Raw genomic sequence first — 24,651 nt, 5'->3', positions numbered from 1 at the left:
TCTTTCTGCATTTTTTCCTCGATACTGTCTACCTCATAGGGAGCCTGTTTGAGGGCGCTGGTTCCCGACGTGCGGAACAGTCTAGTCACGTGTCACTTTTCATATTTCGCGGGCTTTCTTGATCAAGCGGAAAAAATGAGCGTGCAATTACCACGTTGTTGAAAGTAGTGCAGTTAGATGCCATTTGAGCATGCCTACATACGCCTCATTGACATTTTGAGAATTAAATGAGTACTTGTCGAGTTACAAATATAAATACGGCTAATTAATTAAACCTCATTAACGCAAAAAATAGCAGTGGCTACTCCAGTGCACTAAGAACAATATGCAGTAAGTTTGCTTCGCGTAACGCCGTCCCTCTTTTTTTAAATCGTGCTGCGTGATAGCTGGGACACCCTGTATATACCGGTTACCGGGTGCATGGTTGTGTGCAGCGCCAGTAGTGCATATGTTCCGTTTTGTTGTGTATGAATGAGTGTGCGGATGTGAGTTCTGTGTATGTGTGAGGTAAGCTTCAGGCACAGTGATGCCAACCATAGGGATTTATCCCTAGATCTAGGGAGTGTCTACTTCTTTCAGGGATTTGGCGTCTTTTTATTGAATCTATAGATTTTCGTAATAATAATATCTGGGGTTTAACGTCCCAAAACCAAGATATGATTATGAGAGACGCCGTAGTGGAGGGCTCCGGAAATTTTGACCGCCTGGGGTTCTTTAACGTGCACCTAAATCTAAGTACACGGGCCTCAAACATTTTCGCCTCCATCGAAAATGCAGCCGCCGCGGCCGGGATTCGATCCCGCGACCTTCGGGTCAGCAGTCGAGCGCCATAACCACTAGAGCACCGTGGCGGGGTATAGATTTTCGTAAGGCTCTGGAAATGTTGCATTACGCGGCCTAATCAGACACATTATTGAGTAATCACGCGTTTTCAACTAGAAAAGATACAAAAACAATAATTTTCGCTATTTGCTGTTTTTAACCTAAGGTAGGTGTGGTGGTCTGGTGGGCCGAGTGAAGCGGATAGCAGTTCTGTAACGCGAGATTATAATCAGGGTTGCCAATGGTGGCTACTTTTCGCCAAATTGGCGAATTTGAGAGGCCCGGGGCGACCTAAAATTATGAATGGCGACATGGCGAATTTTTGGCGATTTTCGTCTTAGGTCTCCACTGAGTAATGCATCCTAAGTTCAGTGTCTTTCCAATGAATGAGCGGCAACATTCCCGGTATTTTTCTTGGTTTTAGAGTAGAACGTGCACATTACGCGTCATTCGGTATGTCCGTCCTGTAACTCGTGTGTATCTCCTCAATTCATCTAAATGCAGCAGGTACTCGAATGTCCCCCAGCGACATTTTAGCAAAATGTAAGTCAGCGGACTGCCTCGCAAACCGCGAGGGGGCAGTGTTTGACTATAAGTATATAGCTTTAGGTGGTTTAAGCTTCTCTAAAGTTTGGCTTCTCAAGGGGCTAGACGACGGGTTGGCCGCGTGTTCCGACCATTTGTTCCGCCAAAGCTCCAACTGTTCTGAATAGCTTGGCGACTTATTCACTGTTGCAGTACCCCCAATTTAGCTTATTTATCTAGGCATTTTCCACTGTTCTCGGTGAGCGTGTGCAATGAAAACAATTGCTATAAACATTCTACATTGTCTACCTGTTCATTATTAACGCGTCGGATTAACACGTGTAGATGTAAGTGACTATAAGAAAGGGTCGGTGGCGTCCTTTATCATATCAGTTCACACTTAAAAAGTGTAAGTCTCACTAATGATCGGTTCCTGCAAGAATTCTGTCGTGTTACCGTCAATGAACCTTTTAATCATTTTAATTCATATAAGGGTACGTAAAGCTGTCTACAAACAGCGCTTTCACGGTTTTCGCCCAAGGTTTACCACACCTTTACCTTTGAAACGAGCCGACAGGGATGGAAGGATATCATGAGCGCTTCATTCATTCACCCTTGCGCCACCACGCACATCTTGCGGCTAGTCGGAGAAGCAGCACCATGCACTCCCATGATGAAGTGGGCGATACAACTGGCATTGAGAAACGTCAATATAATTGAAGGGTCTTGGATGGTACTGTATTCTGCCGAGCTATACGTGAGTGGAAAGTTTTATTACTATGTATGCCGCACATATCTAGGATGGCGACTTTTTTGGCGAAATTTGTAAAAAAATGGCGACTTTTGGCGACTTTTTGCTCGTCGTTTGGCGACATTTTCTCGAAAGTCAGTGGCAACCCTGATTATAATAGGCTGAATATTGCGAGGAACTAAGTCTTTGTCCTCGTAAGTGTTTAGCACGTGCGCTTGTATCATGATGAGCGCACTGAGTGATTGCTACTTAGTGAAACAAAGAAAATTTTGTCTTGTAGCGAACATGAAAGTATGCAAAGTTCACGATCGCCACAAAACTTTGAGAGAAAGGGAACAAAAGTAGGACTGACAATTGTGTGAGTTTGTAGAGACGAAAACACATCATGTGTTTTCAGTGTTTTCGTCGAGCCGTTTTTATAAGAACAAAAACAGCGACAAAAATATTTGGACATACGGGAAGCTTATCGAAAAAAAGGGCCCAGTATATCTACCGCAAATCATGCAACACTGGTTGCAACTGTGGAAAACGAGAAATTGGCCACCACCTCGCAAGCTGCAAGTACAAGAAAGGGGTTACAGACTTGCGATTGACCCAAACAATCACATAAAGGCCTTCAATGAATGGGCATAGTGAACTTGACAAATTTCTCTCTCTTTGTAGCAACTCTGCAAGCCCTCCATATGCAACTATTCCACAGAAAATGCAGAAAAAAGACCTTCAGTGGCTGTTAATATGACGTCTTTTACTCCTAATAAATTCACATGAATTGGGCCACATAGCGAACAACCTTTATACTTTGTTAAAGGTGAATAACTTGATGACGACATTAAAAAGTTACTCTAGGGATTTTTCTTGCAATCTAGGGTATTTTCGGGGGTCAATCTAGAGATAAAACGCTGACTTGGGTTGGCATCACTGTTCAGGCATTCCAGCAAAGTTTAATGTTACGTTGTAGAAGACTGAAGTAGAGCACCAAGTCGGGCTAGTTGGTTAAGATTCATTATGACGACTAAAACTGCGCTAAAAACACAAAGACAAAGACGAGGAAAACAGTGTTAACTGTGTATATACATCATGCTTCAAACATTAAACGTTCAGTTGTGACTCTGCGCGAGTCCTGTTTTCCTCGTCTTTGTAGAAGACGCACAAAGGTTTTGTTTTTTTTCCTTTTTTTAGACGTTAGTCCTAGCAGAAAGAGTGATTCTACTCTTGGAGGGAGTTCATGCACTCTAGCCCAACCAGCATTGTGAAACTGCGAGGGAGTGGCGCGATTCAAACCGAGAGTGTATGTACTCCATTTCAAAAGCGTGACTTTACTCTGGCGAGGAAGCTTGTTCACTCTTGTTCAGCCAGAGTACTAGAACTATGTCGAGAGAGCGTGCCTACTCTGTGCCTCAAAGAGTTCCCAGCACTCCTGCAAAGGGAGTGAAATATGGGACAAGCATTTACTCTCGCAAACAGAGTTGCTAACACTGTCTTGCCGCTCTGAGAGTACACCATTGTGAACTTCGTGGCCAGATTCGAATTGGGAAGCCTAAAAATGTAAAAGTGGTCAAGTTTAACTGCTTACTTTTGATATTGCGACAAAGATGCAGGCAATGTGGAGCCAAACGGGGCCGAAAAAAACGAAGTTTACACAAATCCGTTCACTACCCATCGTTCCCATGGTGGCTGCAGCGCCATTCGTTGCAGCTCCCATAGACACTAGCTCCAGAGTTCTCGCCAGTAAGTACTGTAGGAAACTCTATGCATTTCGCCATGGTCCGCGTGGTGGTTATTTCGCTCGAAGCACGTTTGAGAGCGCTGCAGTACGGCAGCGCCTGAGGACATTAACATGTTCATATTGCAACGGCTTTTTTTTTTCATGCCGGAAAAAAATCACTGCGCAGCACGTACGTTCCAACAAAAAATTGAATTGGTCGTTTTAGAATGCCCTCTGCAACTGTAGGAAGCACACCTGGCCCTAAAGTGAGTATCAGAAATGTTGCATAATTCATCTTAGTTAAGAGGTTAAGTGCAATATAAAAATGCCCGAACGAGAGCCGCGAGACGGTAAACCATGTGGTTAGTTTTATTAAGTTGAGGTTAACGACTTATTTGTAAATATTTGGTTCCAGTTGCGTGAAACACTGTGCACAAACATGAAACAGGCGGCACCTCCAAAAGATATGACAAGAGAGCATAATTAATCGTCAACTTAGATGTTAATCGGACAGCAGAAAACTGGGTGCCTGTAGAAAATAGAGTAGAAAGCCTCGTGGGGATGCTCATAGGAAAAACGGAGCACTTATACCTACCCTATTTTTTGGAAAGGGACCAAAAGAATACTATAGTATTATTTCTAGTCCCTTTCCAAACAACCTTAAATTTTTTTTCTAATAATTATCAATAATATATTGCAGACTCGGTTTTCCTATTCTACTAAGCCGCAAGCAGATTTTTCGTTACGGTATGCTCCAGGCACGCTGAGATTATTTTACCTTTGTCTTCAACATCGCCGTGACATAACAGTAAACTCATAATGAATGTCGATATGTAAATAGTAGCAATGACGCGTACAGCCAAACGTGTCAAATGAGTATAGCCAAATTCGCCAAACGTGTCATCAGATCCTGGTTGTAATGAAAAGACCGTGAAATATACGTATGACAGACTCGAGCTTCCATTTCGCGTTATGAGTGAAATTAGTTTCTTTAAATCGTGTTTGACAAACAGCTGGTATTTCGTGCAGCCTAGCAAAAGAGCCGTGACGCTGGATTATGTAGTTGGTCACCTTGCTGAAGGGGTTCACACAGTCTGATGCGGTCATGCGCGTCATTATTAGTCATCAAAATTACAGTCGTTTATTATTATCCATTCACGCTCTATTCTTTGCTGCTTACGAGGTAAAAAAATGGCCGCGTATCTGCGTGCTTCGCTGCAAATGTCGTCTAAAGACGATAGAAGAGGCGCTGCATGAGATATGGACGCCATCTGGCAATATATCGGGAACCATGAGTGCTGTGTTGCGGGCTGGTAGTCCCGGCGCAGCAGCAGGCGAAGACCGGCGGTGACCAACGCAACCGGCGGGCACGCCAGCCAGCCCGAACACGCGGTTTGGCGCGAAGCGCTGAAGCAGAAGAAACGTCCGCACTCAACGAGCACTCTCCACACACTCTTTTATTTACACGTCGCCTGGGTAAAACAGGAATGCCAGAGCGGCGCCCCATGGCATTCGTACATTGCAATATAGAACCGAAACCGAAACACAACAATGAGCTCGTGCATAGGGCACGGAGGAAGGCAAGTTTCAGCGTAGTCGCATTTTTAGCGCAGCTTAAGAAACTAGGGTATTTAGAATTACACATGTAGGCATTTTATATTGAAGGAACACACCACCTAGTACTTACCTAGTGATGTTGCGCCTCAGATATGCGTAATGTTTGCTTTTTGATCGACAATGTACACAAGTATGAACCTAGTCAGCCGTTCAATATGGCTGGCCCTTGGGCAAGTGGTTCAACTTTGGCCGAGTGGCTGAATCGAAGGATGTGCCGACAAACAGAAAGACAGACAGACTAAAATTCCTCCGTTTAATTATCCCAATAAAGACTATCGTCTTTAAAAGAGTTGCACGGTGAGAAGTGGCCCTTGCCTGGGTAAGGTATCGATCCTCTCGTCGGCGTGGGGCCGCGAGAGTTTCCGCGTCTGTTTGGCGCTTCGCGCTGAGTGGGAGCGGCACCCTTGTCCGGTGAGGACCGTCGCTCAAAACAAAAAGATCCCGCTCTGTAACCTGGGGCGGGAACCCTACCAGAGCGGACGTATTTGGATGATGAGAGGTTGATGAGTGTTATAAACTCTGGGACATGGTGCTTTCGAGTGCCAAGCTCCCCACCCTTTCTGACAACGGCAGAAGTGGCCCTGCCTTCACGGCAGTCAGTGGCACATGTCGAGCCGCGGTGCATGCGCGCGCAATGTACCCAAGCGCAGTAAACCTCCGCGCTCGAACACGAACCACTCTCGCGCTCAGCATTTGCAGCATGTGTTGTTACGTCTGTATACGACCTCATATTCGCCACAGATAGAAAAATTGTGATTTCAATTGTTTCGCGGCGTTTTTTACGTTACCATTCTTGATTAGAGACACTCTGACCGGTAAGGTTTAGATTCCGCTAAAGAAAATAGGAACCATAAAAATTTGTTGTGGGCCCGTCTCAAAATTTAGAGTAAAGCAGAGAACGCATTTTACCAGCAGGTTACAAAAACATATTAGAGTAAACATAAGGGGTACAAACTATACGGATGCGTGGGCAATGTATGCGATGCAAACGGAGGACAGCAAAGAGTATACTTGTGCTAAGAATCAAATTATCACTAAAAGAACTTCTTGAATAATTTAGCAGGGAGAAGAAAGAGACAGTACGCCGAAATATCTTCTGTTACGTAAATTCTTGTTCTATTCCATCTCGATCGGCACCGGTGGCGAGGCAGTTGTTAGAATTTCCTTTGCACATAAGTCAAACTCACATTCACGAGATCTTTCAAATCGCCGATGTGTGAAAATCGCAAGACTCTGTGACAGAAATTTAGCGCGCTTGAAGTGCGCAGCCATGCGCACGTGTGTGTAAAGGCGCGACAATGAAGAAGGTGCCGGTGAGCGTCTCTCGCGCGAGTCACACACACGCGCGCGGGCGTGCGAATGGTACAAGTTTTTGATCTAAAACAAGTATCGCATGGCCTCCAAGATATACGCCGCGCGCTCGCCATCTCGGAGGCCATGAAGAGTCTCACAATGCCTCACAGATGGCAGCACGTTATCTAGAGTTTGCTGTTTGCTTGATCAACGCGTGCGCAAGCTTGATATGTTTTCCGCTAGATGGACATGGTTGTCCATTTTCGTTTGAAAGTTCGTGTGTGTTTTTAGCGGCGATGGCTGCACTATCGCGGGCTTTTTCGCCGTAGTTTGATGGCCTCCCAAATGCGCCCAGAAATCGCCGAATGGGCTCGTTTGCGTCGTGACACCTGCCGAACAAAATGCGTTAGGAGACTCCTTCCACTATATGGCATTTATGTAGTGTTTTTTTCCGAAGCAGCTGCAAGTAACATCGTGGCTTTGTGGTAGGACACCTGCTTGCCACGCGAACGGCCCAGGTTCGATCCTCAATGGGACCGAAGATTTTATTCCTTATTTTATTTGCTTCTTTCTCGATTTTTCAGTCACGGACGATTTTTCGCTCACAACCAACGGTGCCGACGCCGACGGCGGAATTTCGGCGACACGAGCTCTCTAACGCTATCGCGTTAAAACGCATCACGCGCTCACCGAAAAAACCCTCCTCATACTAGCTGCATGCGCGAATGAATCAAAACCCACGTGGTCTCTTGTCCAATCGCCTCAGAGAACTCCAAGGCGAAAGCCTTCTTATAAAACAAGAAAGTGGTTTATGCCGGGGTCAATGAATACTTCAATGACATATTTTGGTCCCCGAAATACATAGTGAAATAGAGAACATAGGTGCATCCACATCAAACGATGCTACAGCTGCCAAACACTAATAGACAATGCGGTCGCTCTTATACATCAATGTACAGTAAATAATAATCCATATTCCTGTTCACTTTTGTGCTGTACTGATTCCTCAGGGATCAGGCCCAATCGATGCACTGATCCTCACCTCTCCGCCTCCGAAAGTTTGCTGCACCCAAGGTGGTTTTTGCACTGCCTCCAGGATAGGAGGCACTTGGAAGCTTTCTGCACCCGCTTGCTTTTGCATTGACTCCGTAGTCAGTCCACCGCTGGCTAAGTAACGATGACATGTGACGATGGCATGGTGTGACGTCGTGACGACGGTACAAACATGACGCTCTGTGATGCCCTGATGAAACCATATGATAATTCTTTGCATCACTCGTACTGACACCACCGACACCGACGGTCAATTGTTGCGTTTGGCGAGGAATCTACGGCTTTCGCCTCAATATATAGATATATCCGCGTAGAAAATACATGACCTTAGACGCTACGTAGAGAAGCCTTGTGAAAACGCTTACTTAGAAAACGTACTCATAGGCAAATGCAGACTTCCGTGCAAGGCTTCCTAGTATATCTGAAGAGTCGTAGTCAAGTCGGAATCAATCCTTAACCGATTTGCTGATTTTATGAATTTCAGTGAACTGGGCAGACATAAAAGTTACGCGCACTTTCGAGTAACAAGCTGGAGAAGCCAGCTACATAATAAATTCTCACCAACCGGCTCTCTTATCCGCGACTTCATACGGGAAAGAAGCTGTGAAAATGACAGCCAAGGCGATGCAAATCAAGTGGTCGAATGTGTAAAACCTCCCGTCATTAGCATTTCTGTGTACTTGTTTTACATTAGAGGTATAGCTACAAAGACCTCCCGTATGAAAATTTTATCCGGATTCAAGATTTTTCAAAGAAGGGCTTGAATGTCGGGCTTACCGTTGTCATCTTTGCTTGACCCTCTACATCGGCACCAAATGTTGTAGGAGTGCATCTCAAGAATAAGTAGACGAGCAAAATAAAAGCCTTCCTTAAAAGAGGCCGGTGTGCTCGTCGACCTTCCATGCCGCCTCATAGGAACACAAAAGAAGCACATCAATCGGTGCAGACGCGTTTCAAGCGTGTGTTCTGCGATGTGTTGCTTTACTCTAATTGCACCGCTGGTTTCCTCCTTCCTATACGCCTGTAAGACTAACGGCCTTGTTGCCAGGATGCGATCTCTCAGGCTGAAACAAAACGTGCACGTTGATCGAAACTAACTGTTGATTGCAGCAACGCGCAGCTTATTGAAAAGATAGAAAACCACAGCGTTTAACATTGTTTTATTCATCGTAGCATTTTTGGCCCAAATAGTTAGACACAAAAACTCGAATGAACGCCAACGGCCGTTCAGAACAGAGTGCCTACTTGAAAGAGCAGCTATGATGATTCTGATTTCCTGCGGTCAAACGAACTCACACACGCTATGATACTACTGAGCTCCGTTCGTTGGGAGATAATCTCATCGCGCTTTTAATAAATCTTGCTCACTCTGTTTGATTACCGCAAGTCTACTCGGTCACAGTCTTGCGGTTTGGCTCAGCAGATGCAAATTCAGGCGGACCCTCTTGGCATACGCGTTTCAGTTTACCTTGGCCTTGAGAATACAGCACAGTAAATAACCACAATATTTGATACGATACTTATGCCTAGATCGTGGATATTTATTTGTTTGTATTGTACATACCCAGAATCACCGAAGCACTACTGAGTGGAATCGGTTACAATGAATTAAAATAAAAACATAGATTAAAAAGCTAATTTATTGTGAAGATTGCGCATACTAGTATGAAACATACTATAAGGAAGGATATAAGAAAGCTTCTAATTTCTTGAGCATAATATGGCTTGAGCAAGCAAAGAATTGTTACGTGTGCTCTACCGATTATTGGAAGCAATTTGCTTATAGATAAGATGTCGTAAAAATAACACGACGTAATAAGGAACTTCCCTGAGTGTTTGGTGCATCGCAGAACGGATACATGGTATTGGCCCAGCGTGGTATTAAGGCAAAACCCTTAATGCCTCACTAATCACGACATTTGACGGTAGGCGTAGGCGTCCCGCGTCGTCGGCGGCGTCTCGCGTCCTGTGGCGTCGGGGACGAGTGGTGTCATGTGGTGACACCATCACGTGATGGTGTCACCACATGACATCATCCTGACCTCACAGATCGCAAATATTTGTGACGTCATTGTGACATGAAAATTCTGGCGGGACGTCATGCGACGAAACGCCACGTAATCCCGTTGTAGCGCCCTCCTTTGGCGGCGAACAAAACCGGTGAGCGCGCAACGTCAACCGAAGAAAATAAAGACACCTCGCAGTGACACGTAAAGCCACGGATCGTGTTCCCAGCTGGCGTCGATTCTGGCTCTGCCGTCTTGTTCCTTCGCTCCTTTGGCATAAGCCTACACCGCCATCGAGTGACATCGTAGCTTGGTCAAATGTGGTCTTATCACGGAGGCAGTGCGAAACGAGGTGAGGTGCCTCTGATCCTGGAGGCAGTGGCAAACCACGCTAGGTGCACGAAGCTTTCGGAGCGTGGCGGGACAGGATAAATACATCTAGGCATCCTACATAACCGGCCGTTCGTGTAGGCTACCTAATGGTGGGACTAAGAAGGAAAATACGATGGCTTTTGCATTCGAGACGTCTTAGATGAATGCACAAGGGACCCTGCGATCTTGTTGCGTTGTGCGCCCGTTTTTTTTCAACGCAGAGCTTGGTTGTTTATTTGTGCATTCGTGTACTAGCAAGGCATGCCTTGCGGGTGATCGTTGACTATCTAAATTAGCACATAACATGTACTGCCCTATTGCTGTATAAAGTCTGTGCTCGACAGTAACAAAGACACATGCGTATTAGATACTAGCTTAGATACACTCAGGCTATCTTGTATACAGTGCTGGGCAGTATCGAAGATACATGTATCTTAGATACTATCTTAAATACTCTATGGGTATGTTGTATCTGTATCGCGATACGTCTCGAAAGATGAGTATCTGTATCTGTATTTCCGATACATTCGATAATGTAACGTGTATCTTAAGATACAAGATACTTCTATCGCAACACAACCGTGCGAAACAATAATCGCTGGCCAAGCTCCGCTTCTCAAGCTGGTACTGGTGCCACTAAGCCATCTGAAAAAGTCTAAGGGCAGTGGCGTTATTTTATTTTTACGCCAGAGTCATCCAGTGAGGGTAGAAAATGAGAAAGACAAGCACGCGGACGTCTACGCCCAGCCCACGTACCTCATGTTTTCTCGATTTCTTTTCTTTTTAGTTGCGCCAATGCAGCGACACTTGCTCTTAGCCACTGTCCTGCGCCGCGTACTGCGTGCGGCGTCTATCGCCCAAATTCCGATGTTGCAACAGTGTAGTTATGGAACATTCTCTTGCGTCTTGCTCCGTAACGAAGTGTGATGCGTGCAAGAATGGGGTTGCTTTGCGTCGCGTGGATTTTACATATCAGCGATTTGAAGGATCTCGTGGATGTAAGTTTGACTTGCGTGCAATCAATTAACTTATATGCAAATAAGATTCTAACAACTTTAGCACCACCGGTACTGATGCTAGATCTAATACAGCAAGCGTTTACCTAACAGAAAAAATCTTAGCGTGTCGTATTTTTCACTTCCATCTATATTTATTTAAAAAAAATTATGAAATCATAATTTGTTTACTGGCACAAGGGCTTTCTTAGCTGTCATTTTGGATCACATAGATTACCTAGGTCTCTGCACTGTTTTTCTGGTTTGGTCACTGCAATATGTATTTTGTAACGCGCTCCCAAGATAAGATTTCTGCTTTGTTCTTCTGCCTGCTTTATTTCTACTACCGTTTTACACGTTGCCAAGGCGATTTTGAAAACAAATGTATTATTATGTGGGCGTGCCTTGAGTATACAGTACAAAATATTCTGCTTACCGCTTAAGAAAATAGCGAAATTTAGTTTGCATTACAATAATGGAAATATTTAGGAGCCATCTTAAATATGTTAGGAAGGGGATTCGAGAAACGTTGTTTTACTGAATGCTCCGATTTATTCATGAGCGTCCCAACGAGCCGTTTCAGGCAATTTTCCGTAGGCACTGAATTTTCTATTCTCTCAACAGGTAAGTTTACAATACTTCATGCTCATAGCTATTAAGGGCGTCGTATGTATTGTGTTTCTGTACTCATTCAATGTGAATGTTTGATACACAACCACCTCTCTCTTTTACTTATATTTGTTTTTTTCTGTTTTAGGCAGTCCTAAACATTTTTCCTATCACTAATCGCCACGTAATAAGAGATAGAATAAGATTAAAAGAAGGGCGGGGAGGTTAACCAGGGCTGAGCCGGGTAGGCTACCCTGCACTGGGGAACGGGGGAGGGGGAAGGAAAGTTACAGAGGAGGAAATGGGAGCTATAAGCGGCAATAGTGCGAATAGCGGCAGTGTCCTGCGACGCTTTGTGCAATTCTATACAACACGTCTGAGACATTTCTATGTTGCACATGTTCTCTCGTTGAAGAAATATTGCTGAAAGATTGCAGGTTAGTGAGCATGTATCAACAAAGAATCCCTTACGCCAGCAGCTAAGTAGAATCATGGAAATTCATTGCAGTTTTACGACATCTACGTATACACCAGGGGTCTCACACTCAGCTTATAGCCGGCGGGCCGCAGTCGCGAAATTTAGCTCCAAGGGCCGGGACAGTGAAGATGGTGGGGTCGGACAGAGTTCGAACAAAATGACATTGCCATTTGAAAAGATCCGATATCTCATATATAGGTCATTTCTGAAGGGGATTTGGAGTCAGGATTCGAGAAACATCGATACCGATGTACACAACGAGTGAAATCTGGACGCAGATTGAAATGTAGATTTTTTGTTCCAAGGTTATGTTTCAGCACATGGTGACCACATGTTCCTCACGAAAGAAATGCTTGAGACCAGTCATGTCTGTGTAGCTCACGAACATACTTAATTAGAAAATAAAAACAAATGGGACGGAGACGGTCATGTGTGCCGTCCGGGCCGCTAGCGAACGGTCTCAAACCCCGTATACACCATGCGTTCCCCCCTCCTCCCCCGCTCAAAAAAAAAAAGCCGTTACCAGCGTTGTTGCTGCTGTACGCCTGTTCGGATATACGGTATTGTACAAACTTTCTTTTACGGACAAGGTAAAAGTCCACACCGGTATTTGCGCCGTCGTGCGAAGGCTTCCTATTGACGTTATGTGATTATATGGCAACCCGCTACTGGTCGGCAAGCTGAGCAGCGACTCCCATCAAATGCAGAAATGACAAGCAAGAACCGCTGTCAGCGAAGTGTATAAAGAGTTGTCCTATGAAGAAGCTAAAACAAGCCCCAATAAGTTGTTTTGGAAGGAACATAATTCACTTTGAGCAAGAAGGGCAAAACTTTTGAGATAAGAAGACATTTCATTCAAGTGAAACAAAATAGGTCACAGTTAAGAAAGTTTCCAGCATACATTTTCGTGCATAGGCGTTTGCTGCTACATTATATGGATCTATAATAACAAATTTGAGAATGTATCGAAGTATCTTAAGATACAATTGCCAAGTATCGTATCGGATACAATTATTGCGGCAGTATTTTGTATCTGTATCTCCAATACTTTTTGCCTGAGTATCTTGTATCGTATCGCGATACAATTTCAAAGTATCTTTGCCCAGCCCTGCTTGTATATCTATCATGATACCTTGGGCATGTGGGCTATCCTTATCTGTATTTTCGATACATCGCTCGAAGTTTGGTGCATTATCGCGATGCATTAAAGAGCCCGTGCAACAGAAGCTCCTCTGTGGGTGTCAGCGTCAATGTCGGCGTATGCGTTGATAGTAGTGAGAGAAAATGATCGGCGTTCTCCGTTAGCGAAAATGCGCGTTGGATGCAATGCAAATAATAAAAAGATGAGTGCGAGCGGGAGTCGAAGCGAGGCCTTCTGCTTAAAAAGCAGGCGTTGTTACAGTTAACAAAACGTTGTTCTATTGCACATCACGGAGAAGGAACTGCCTGAAACATATGTGTGAAAAAAAGCCTATTGTGGGGGTGTCAGGTGTTGTGAGGAGTATCGTTGACCCTTTAAGTTGCCAATTCCAACGTTACTAGAACAAACTCAGTTTAAAAGCTCCACCGGAGAGGCGGTCCGCGTGGCGGTCGTGAGAACTAGTGGCGCTGCAGTCACGTCTAGCTTAGAGTCACTGTATATGCTACCTTTAGGTAGCAGAGTTGCGCATCTGTTTTCCAACGCCGCTAGCAACCATGCATTGCGGAGAAGCTGACGCTCGGGCCAATTTTTGTATTTCTCGACGCCACCGCTGCAGCTCACTCAATTAACACTAGTTATCGACAGCCAATGTTTATCGCCGGCCTTCGACACGCAAGACATGTTTATCGGCGACGCGGTAGGCATGTCGCCTGCAAAAATGGAGTGCGACTTCACCGCATAGCTGTGGTTGCTAGCCGGACCTATGCGCTACTCTGCTACCTAAAGGTAGCATATACAGTGACTCTAGTCTAGCTCCCGCGGCTGAGCTGGCGCTTGTGATCGGCGCCGCCGATGTACGAGCGCACGTGGGTTACAGCGTCGTCTGCGCTTTGTTAGCTCGTCATGTTTGCAACTGTTCTTTACCAGGCTTAGCGTCTTGTACGGAGACACGTGCATGATGTACGAAGCGTAACGAGGGCGAACAGATTCACAGTGCGGTATGCCGACTTGCTTTGCGCCGGGCTGCAAGAGCGGCTACCACAACGACGACTCCGCTTCACGACACTTCTTTGGACCTGCAAAAGACCCTACGCCATTCAAGCTTTGCATCGCAAAGATGGAAAACTAACTGCGAAATGCAAGGTCTGTGACGTTCATTTTGAGAGTGACGACATTGTAAAGCACTATCGTCTTGTCGTTGCGGGACAAGAAGTTTTGATCCCACGTGGAAAGTGGGAACTCGCGCCAGGTGCCGTGCCGCGCTTATTCCCAGCACTTCCACCCCACATTTCAAAGCCAAAATGTTCGGGGTTTAGGCGCAAATCCCCTCCCCCTCCCCCCCCAAAACGCACGGCGTCCCGCCAAAGCCCAAGGCCTAATTTGGAGGAACCGCCAGAAATAGAACAGCAAAACGAAAGGCAGGCGATTACCTAGATACGATACCGAGACTGAGAGTTGCATCACACTAACATTCGATCAGTTGTCAGCTGTCGCTATGCCTTCAAAGCAGTGGATTTTCGAGAGATTTTACGACGAGGTATTGAACAAGATGTGCGGAATATTTTACACCCGCCGGCTTGGGAACGGGCTGCTCAGCGCAAAAATTTGACACGGTACACATAGAAAAGACGAGGACCAGCGTTGGTCATCGTCTTTTCTTTGTGTACCGTGTCAAATTTTTTGCGCTGAGCAGTTTAATAATGGAATACCAACTAGCCCAATCCCACACTTTGCTTCGGGAACGGAGACTTACTTGTGCAAAAGATAATTGTAGTTGACGAGCAGTTTAACTGCGTAGTGAACGGCTCCAGCACGAAACGCAAACGGCTGTCGTACAGTGTAAAGTGCTGCGGGCATGGAACATCTGTGGCGGTATTTTGTAAGCATTCCTAAAACGGACAGAGGTGGTCCGTCCGTTTTAGGAATGCTTACAAAATATCGCCACTGCTCGGTGAAGTTGAAAAACTGAAGTTGAATACTGACGACTCTTCTAGCGACAGAGTACGCGCGAATAACTGCTCGGTGCTCACATCACGGCCGATCTGTTTGAATTGTTCAAGGCACCGTAGAAGGATGCGACGTAGAACGATGAGACACCGAAAATACAACTATCCGCTGAAATAATTGCTCAGAGACGACATCTATTCGATGTAATCGCACACTGAGATTTCATTTACAGAGTTCTCGTAAAATTTTCCGATTTTGGGTCAGTATCCCTTTAACCGTCGCGAAAACGTGTCTTGTAAACACTGCAAAGCATTGGTGATGTTTTTCGAGAAAGTTTTTTTCAATAAATTGTAGAAACATGAGTACTGTTTTGCTAGAACGTTTTTGTATCTCGAGTAAGTACGCTTCTTTGTGCACTATAAAGGCTTTTACAAACGTGTTGGGTTGTTCTTGGTCTAGATAAGACGGCAGCGGCTAAAATTGTGGTGGTAGTTATAAAAATTACTCTGAAAACTCTCATTCGCTTAGAAACTCCTATGCTTGGAAGATAAGCGCAATGTAGACAGCTCAAATATTGTTACAGGGTCGTGACGTCGACGAAGGCAGCAGTCAGCAGGTCCGAGATGAAACTCTTTATTTGGCCAAACTTGTGGCCGGGAAACAAAGTCAAACTACAGCAATACACTGATAGCGGCGAACAGAGCGTCGACCGTCGATCAACTGACAAGCGGTCAAGCGCGTCGGCTTTTATACAGGCGCTATCGAACTTTCCAGCGATATCGCTGGTGGCGGCGTTATCTCTCGACAAAGCTGGAACATCCGCGTGCAGCGCGCAATCTTACCAAAACGATCTATTACAATCGCGAAGCTTCTCGAACACTGCTTCGCGGACAGCGTCGAGCGTTGATAACCGTCCGTGCTGGTCAAACCCGAATACATCAAAATAAAACAAGAAGTGGGCGTGGCAATATAGACCGAACATCGATTCTTAGCCAATCAATGAACAACGCACGCGGGCCGATGCATACAGACGACCTTATGCATATCCACCTAAGTATCCACCTAACTAGTACAATAAGAAAGTTGCCGCGAGCAACTGCGCGGCGGACCACAGCGTTCTGCCGTGGCAGCAGACGACGCGCTGATAGTGGCGCAAGACGGGACTGCAGCGCCGCTAGTTCTCGTGACCGCCGTTCGCACCACCCTCCTCCGCCGGCGGAGATACGGAGCTTTGAAACTGAGTTTGTTCTAGTAACGTTGGCCAATTCTGTCAAGCGTAAGCAACTGGCTTTTCATTTTCAGATCCACATGATCATGATAGTCCAAACATATATGAAAAATATCTGCGCAGGATTTTTAATCAAAGTACATTACCGACTGAATTATTCTAATAAATAAATGTAATGTATATTGCCTTCATTATGATTCATTACTTAAAATTATTTGAAAGAAATATCAAAGTGTCCAATAGTGAAAGTTGGAATGTTGAATGGAAAACAAAAATTAATGTCTCGCCTCGGCACTGCATAAGAAGCCAGGTCAGCGAAGAGCCGGAGAAGTGCAAGCAATTTCTTTGTTTGCACAAGGGCTGACTTTCTTTTGTCTACGAGGATCGAGCATACTTAGAGCAGATGGCATATATGAGTTGCAACTGAACGACAGGCTTTTTTGTTGGCATGGGGTTGCCCACTGACCTAAAAAAACTTATGAGTCCAATCGGAATGACAGGACCGTACGGGGTTGCTGCATGTAATGCGTGGCAGAAGCGTAGCACTACACCAGGTGTCACAACATGTGAAGTGCACAACGTGTGAGTGTTTTAAGGCCCACCCTTTGCAAAACGCTCAGGCATGATAAATCGTCACCGAGAAGAGCTTCAACAAAGTGTTCAGCTGCGTAGGTGCGCTTGCTGACTGACGAACGCCTAGTGGGTACATCAACAATTCGCAACATGTTGAATTGCGGTATAGTGGGCGCTTCGCAACTCTACCTGCAGCAGCTATGCATTCTGGGAGAGTTTTAAAGAGGCAAATGTTAAGCGCGTAGAAGTACCTTTCCTCAGGGCGCGGTTGATGTGTCGATCGAGAAGCGAAGGCTCTCATAATTTAGGAAGTCGATGCGAACAGGCTCGGATTTCGCTACCACACTCTCCTGCTGAAGGCGAACCGCAATTGTGATTCAAAGTATTTTAATAGAGAACATGCACCTTTGCAAGATGTGAATGAGCCTGTTTTGTAATTGGAGTGTTTCAAGTTTAATGAAGAACTTTAATTATTCCTTTATTTTCTAATAAGCAAGAACGAATTATTTAGAAGCTGCCGGGAAATGGCAACAATAATTACGAAAATTTCAGCAAGTAGCATCCTATTTACAATTGCTATGGGGCATCCTAAAACTTTAGAAAAATCAGTACCATGCAGTGTTATTAGCACACAATTTCTGCGTTCTTTATGCGTAGGAAAATACATTCTCAACAGGCGTCACAGAATGTATTGCTGTTCTAGCTAACAGGCTCACGTAAAGTATATCACTCACTGGCAATAATAATAATAATAATAATAATAATAATAATAATAATAATAATAATAATAATAATAATAATAATAATAATCTAATAACCTTGAACGATGACACGAAAACGCATATGATCCGTGTTTGCTCGAGCGCAATTACTGGATACGCGGCATATGTGCCACATGAGAGTTTTTAGTAGGAGGCTCTAAAAAATAAGTCATGTTTTATTAAATTTATTCGGCTGGGACATGCCCACATTTGCCTTAGCGCCCGCTTCATCGTTCAAGTCAAGTGATAAAAGAAAAACTCACAGCATCGCTTATGCATTTATCTATGAAGACTTGATTGCGAAAGCCATCGTCGTCTTTTCTTTCTCAGACTATTTATTGGTCCTACCCCGGCCCCCTCCGAAAGCTTTCTGAAGCTGACTGGCTTTTGCACTGCCTCCAGGATCCGAGTCATTGCAAGCTTTCTGTATCTCGCCTGGTCTTGCACTGCCTCCGTGATCAGGGCAACGTTGGCCGAGTGACGACGTCGTGGGATGAAGTCACAAATTTTGGCAATCTGTGACGTCATGATGACGCCGTATGTGAAGTCCTCATGTGAAGTTGATTTTATGCATCACCCGTGTTGATGCTGACGGCCAATGTTTGCGATTTCGCGTTTAAAGCTTTCGCTTTCAAAGAAATTGCTAGAGTATATCATGAGAGCTTTCACTCAATGTATATTTGGCTTTACAAGTCCAGCCACAGGTATATTATCCCCCACTAAGTTTCTTTCTTTTGTTTCAGAAGAGATGATCCATGCCGCCTGGCATTTGTCAAATTAGGCCGTCAATTGCTGTGAAAAGCGGAAACACCATTTCAAAAATACGTGATGATAAATCAGAGGAGGCCATAGTTACTGTAATGACCAACTCTGATGAATATTGTCCAATGAAGTTTGTCTAGCCTGTTAAAGAAACACGAATAACTTGCACATGTATATAAATTCTGAATTTATTGCAGAGCACAAACACAGCCCCGATAGGAATGTGATATGCTTCAGACTCTTTGCCGTCTACGCTGGTAATACTAAACAAAGGGCGCAAAGAAAAGAGTTTCAATGCAAGATAATATGCTCGAATTATTACTACAAACCCCATAAAAACAAAACAGGTAGTTCAACATATATGCACAAATATAAACGGTATTGCCGTCCTTACCTTCGGCAGCAAGGCACTGGGGACGTACAAAATAAGCATTTAATATTGTTACTCACACAATGTTTTTAAAATAGTCCACATCACTGAAACCAATCTCGCAAGAAAATTACTGGTTCGTCTACGAAAATCTCATTCAACGACTACAGGAAAGTTGTGCAGACAGGCAAATCAGGCCACCGATGTTGTTGGTCCTTGTCAGCCAAGCTGGGCGTCGCATAGTCAACACAGATGCCGCTCAGCTCATCTGCCTTTCACAATGGGGGTCTCGACACCGAAGCCCACAGATCCTTGGAGCCTGTCTTTGTATGTCTTGCTATCGATGCGTGTTGCACCGTGTGCTACTCCACCAGAGACCACCACTGGGGATTCACCCCCGCTATGATACGGGTCGTTGTGAAGCATGAAATGCAGCAACGAACCTAGAAACAAGCAGCAATGAACCTTGATCCTCAACTGATCCTTCTTATAAGAAGGCTTAATGAGTGACAGCAGCTATCCATAAAAAAATCATCGTTGATCTCTCCGTCATAGGAATCCGAATAACACGAGAGTAAAATGTGTCCTTTTAGAAGTAACTGAATGTTTACATTGATATAAGAGAGTTTGCACAGTGTATATTGATGTCTGGCAGCCACAGCACCGTTTAACGTGGATGAATCCACTTTGATGCTTGTTGGTACATCTCCATGCAGACGACTAACGTCCATGTTCAATTAACAATCAAACCCTTGTGGTACCTGTACTAGTTAAATGTGAAAACGTAATCAGAGAACGAGTTGTGATAGCCAGAAGAGCGTTGCATATTGGACGAAGAACTTAGTCGCCATCCTGCGGCATGTTAAAAATGTGATTGAATACCACGGCCGCACTAGAGGGAAACGCAATGCACGTCGTGCCGCCCGTTAACCCGGCCGCAATTTTCCTCGGGGCGAGCGCGAAGGCGGGGAGCGCGTTGTTACAATCAGCTGAGGCAGGCGCTCGTCGCAGAGCTATTTTTCGTTCTGATTAGCGTGATGCTGTGAGCGAGGCCGACGCTTTTACGACGTTTGGGTTAAGATCGCCACCTCGCGGTGTGTTAAGGAAGTGACAAAATTGCACTTCTATTGAAAACGCGCCGAATGGAACAAACGTGTAACGCGTTGCAGGTACCAATCGCAGGAGGCCACAGCAATGATGAATTATTTTACTTTGCCACTCCCAGAGGACGACACCACCCCGCCGACCGGGAGAGTGGTAGATATAAAAGGCGAGTTTGTAATCTATTAGAGTCTGTGAAAAAAAAAGAAAAAAAAAAGACCGTGGCGCAGTGGATAGCGTGCCCGCCATTTGTTGTTACGCACTGAGCGGTCGTGGGTTCGATGCCCGTTGACGGAATTTTTTTTCTTTGCCATCTGATAGTGTATATTTTTCCACGTCATTTCCGTGACGGAAATACGTCGTCACCGAAGCCTTGGTGGACCCCGGCATAAAACACTTTCGTGTTAAAAACTGAAGCACACCTGTGCATTTTATTATTCTGTCGATATGTTGCTTCGAAAATGGTGTAGTCAGTTTCTAAGGTATCCTCACCCAACAAATGCCACCGTAAAATTGCAATCGCCAATGTACGTCTCAGAAGCACAAACCTATTTCTACATTCGTTATGACACTATATAGACGTCCCTGAACACTAAGCTTTCCGCGACTCGGAGCTCCCGCAAACAGGCAAATACACCGGTCAATTACTCGTCGGCAGGCGGTTAAATGTTAAAGTTCTGTAACAAATGAACTAGAACGCTGTCAGTACCTTTCGATGCGTTGCTGAAACAAGTCGTAGAAAGCATCTGCTGTCAAGATGTGCGATTTAAACAAAGTAATGAGTAATGGAATTTTTTCATCATTTCTTACGGAACTCTGGAGTTTTGTGTGCGAATAAGACGATATAAGATCACGAGGTGCGTCGTTATGAGAAATTTTCTATTAATTTCGACGGAGTGACTTTTATGCGCACTTAAATATAAGCGAAGGAGTGGTTTTGCACTTCTTCTTTATCAAAGCGCAGTAGCCGCTCCTAGATTACATTCTTCATGTTAGTTTACCAGTGCCACACTGATTTGAGGTGCTTATTTCGTTCAGTAATCTGTTAATGTGTCAGGCGTTACACAGATGTAGAAACTATGTTTTGAACTAGCGTTTACTTTTGCGCCAAGCAATGTTCGTAAACAGAACGAGGTAATGTGCAAGGGACCGATGTGCTGTCTATCGATATGAAGGTCGCATAAAAAAACGGCAGATCCCATGCCTTTTCGGAATCGGTTTCATGTGAAGCAGTCAGCGAATAGTTGTCTATGTTGCAATTCTTGCATTACGAGGTGGATGGACATGTTTTTGCAAGTGTAGCAGTCGTGCATATTGTGGGCTCACCATCCACGTCGACTACACTTTTAAAATGTAACTTATAGTGTGACGTAACGTCAGCCCCAACGTTAGAGCGCACACGTCAGTATTATCGAAACAAAGTGCACTTTATGGTGTGATGATGTGAATATAATACACAGGTTTCGTTAGCCAATTCCCCCGGGGTCGGGCAGTGATGGCATATAGCATTCTGAATGAAAGGCATGCCAATTTAATGTTTATAAGGTTGCTATGAAAGCGCAGCCAACACTGGAACCACAATTGACATTAACCCGGCATGACGCCTGTATCATAGGAGTACATATGTAGTCATTATTGCTTTCATATAAAATTAGACAACCAGCACTGCAACAACAATTGAGGTTGCACCGACATTAGGCCTGCACAGGGCGTTTTTACAAAACAGCTTCAAGACCTGGCGTGGCTCTTTGGTAGAATACCTGATTGCCACGCAGAATAACTGGGTTCGATTCTTGCTGGGATCCCAATTTTTATTCATTGAATTCGTCGGGCGAACGCGGCCGATGTCGGTTTTAGGGGCGTAGCTCCTCTTAGTCTAACCTTGTCACGTCTCCGTTGTCCGGCGTAAGCAGATCTCCCGTATGATGCAATAGATGGCGCTGTCTCATAGAAGTACATACAAACTGCAGTTCAGGGACGATATTCTAGATGGTGCTGTACACAATCTGTGTCGTCATCACCATTTCTCGTCTCATTTACTAGGTGGCGTTGGTCCAATAGAATTGTGTGCAATATGGCGCTTGTGTGAATCGACACTAGAGGGCGCTGGAAGTGCCGCTGCTCTCCGATTGGCTGCTGCGCGGGCTGCGCGGGGATGCGCGGGTAGCGAGCGCCTCTCTCATTCTCCTGGATCGTCGCCGTACGTGTCCGATCGTTGGCGGAGCATGGACGATGCGCAGCGGCGGGCGCTCGCTTGGCGGCAGCCAGGCGGATCCCGTGACGGTGCGCGCCAAGGACGCCGCTGCGAAACGGGATCAAGGAAAAGCGAATCCCGAGACCATGATTGCTTCAGGAGCTTCGCCCAAGCTCTTTATCATTCACCCGTGGATACGCTGTATTTTTTTTCTTTGTTCTTAAGCCATCTCGCATTTAAATTACAAATATCTGCTCTCGCCATTCCTCGGTAGATATAAACTGTCAATCACCTGTAGAGCATACCCGCATTCCACGGCCCGTGCTACAGGGTATGTGTTACACGTGTCTGGCGGAATAGGTCTTGCGACGTCCGCGGGAGCATTTTCGCGCTATACGTGTCACGTCGAGACAGTCATATTGGTCAAACACTGTTATCCTCCTATGCCAGCTTTGGTCTAAACGAAGTGAAGAAGGCGATCACGCGAGCACCCAGACGTAGGCAGCTAGGTAGACATATAGAGAGATAGATACGTAGATATAAACAGTCAAAGTGCCTTAGGTTCGCTAAGAAACGTTTTACATTTAATAGAAATAAAGGAGGCGGTTCTGCAGTGCGTGTGGCACATATTAATGGATTATCCGCAAGGAAACTATCTGGTCTTTCCATAAAATCATTCAAACCGCCACGGTGGTCTAGCGGTTAAGGCGCTCGACATCTGACCCGAAGGTCGAGGGACCGTATCCGGGCAGCAACGGGCGCATTTTCGGTGGAAGCGAAAATGCTTAAGGCCATTAGATTTAGGTGAACGTCAAAGGTGGTCGAAATTTGCGGAGCCCTGTACGGCGTCCCTCATAATTATATCGTGGTTTTGGGACGCTAAACCCTGACAGTTATTAATAATTCAATAAATTTAGGCGCGCTCGAAGTGTTTCGACAGCGCACCATCGCACTGCTGAAGCGGATCACAGAGGTCACGTAGAAAGAGGGGCGTGGTTAATGTGCTGCTCCAGGTACCTCAATAATTTCAGCCATTCACAAGATAACATTCTGCTCTTTCAATGAACTCATTGAATTAATTTTGTCGATCATTCTGGCAGTTAATTCGTACTTTTCTTAACTAAACTTACGTCCTGATATATTATATATATTGCACAGAGCATGTCATAAACTATTACGTCGTTTTACATGAGTTTTTCTTTTTATTGGGGCTTCCAAACATTCGAGCGCGCGCTGAAATTTGGTTGTCTGGGAGCGAGTTCTGGTGTACTCCTTAAAACGGTTATGTACGCACGTGCAGCGGTGAAACCACGCGTTACGTGCCGCCAAGAGACGCAGACAGACTTCTTAAGGTTGAAATAGGCTGCGTAACATGGCTAAGATGCCGTGCTTGTACGATAAGTGTTGTGCCGTCACCATGTAAACATTGTTTCAAGAGCCGAGCCCCATCCCCGTAGTGACTGCTCATGTGAATACTGTAGCCTACATTATCCTACAATAGCCGCCTATATTCATTGTTGAAACGTCGTTTGTGTTGACTAAGCTGTGAATCTGGTGATCGTAATGCTCCAAAAACCCCACCACCACAGTAAAGAACACATCATGCGCTCACCCAAAAAACGTTCCTCGCCTTCACTTGGCACGCAACAAAGAAATAATAACACAGACGGTCCCTTATGTGTTCGCCTTCATCTTCTAACACGGAAGTTTTATGCCGGGGGTCAACGAAGGTTTAAGTGACGTATTTCTGTCACAGAAATAAATGAGTGATATGCAGAACGTGGGTGCATCTACGTGAAACGGTGCTATAGCTGCCGAACACTAATAGCCATTGTGCAAGCTCTCATGCACCAATGTACAATAAAGAATCAACTATACTGCTATGAAGACATGGTTCACTTTTGTGTTATACTGATCCCTATGACTGAGGGATCAAACATGTTTTTTTTTTCTTCACAGTTCGTGTATTAATTCCACCCGGCACCCTCCGAAAGCTTTCTGCACCTAACGTGGTATTGCAATGCCTCCTTTATCAGCCAACCTTTGACCAAGTAACGATGTCATGTAATGACGCGATCACGTACCATCAGGTAATGTGACGGCGTGATGGCCCCACAAATTATGGCGATGTGTGATGTCGTGATGACATCATATGATGATTTTTTGCACGACTGGTGTTGACGCCGCAGCCACCGAAGGTCAATTTTCGCGTTTGACGAAGCATCTAAATAGTTCACCTTAATAAGTGATAACAAACATACATGATAATACATGCTACATAGAATAGCCCAGTGTAGACGCGCTTTATGCTTGATTTTTGTGATGTGGTATTTTATTTATATTGCGCC

The 24,651-nt window shown here is 45.0% G+C and overlaps 1 long non-coding RNA gene across 1 annotated transcript in view; it reads right to left on the bottom strand.

Moving 5' to 3' along the window:
- Window positions 1-624: 624 nt before the first annotated feature.
- Window positions 625-24,651, bottom strand: part of LOC125759585 (uncharacterized) — a 504,118-nt gene continuing 480,091 nt past the window's right edge. The window contains exon 2 of the long non-coding RNA XR_007417208.1: window positions 625-806. This is a non-coding gene — a long non-coding RNA (uncharacterized LOC125759585). The remainder of the gene's footprint in view (window positions 807-24,651) is intronic.

This window comes from Rhipicephalus sanguineus, chromosome 8 (genome assembly GCF_013339695.2).
Source record: "Rhipicephalus sanguineus isolate Rsan-2018 chromosome 8, BIME_Rsan_1.4, whole genome shotgun sequence".
Lineage (NCBI taxonomy): Eukaryota > Metazoa > Arthropoda > Arachnida > Ixodida > Ixodidae > Rhipicephalus > Rhipicephalus sanguineus.
This window is presented reverse-complemented; position numbering and strand designations above follow the sequence as displayed.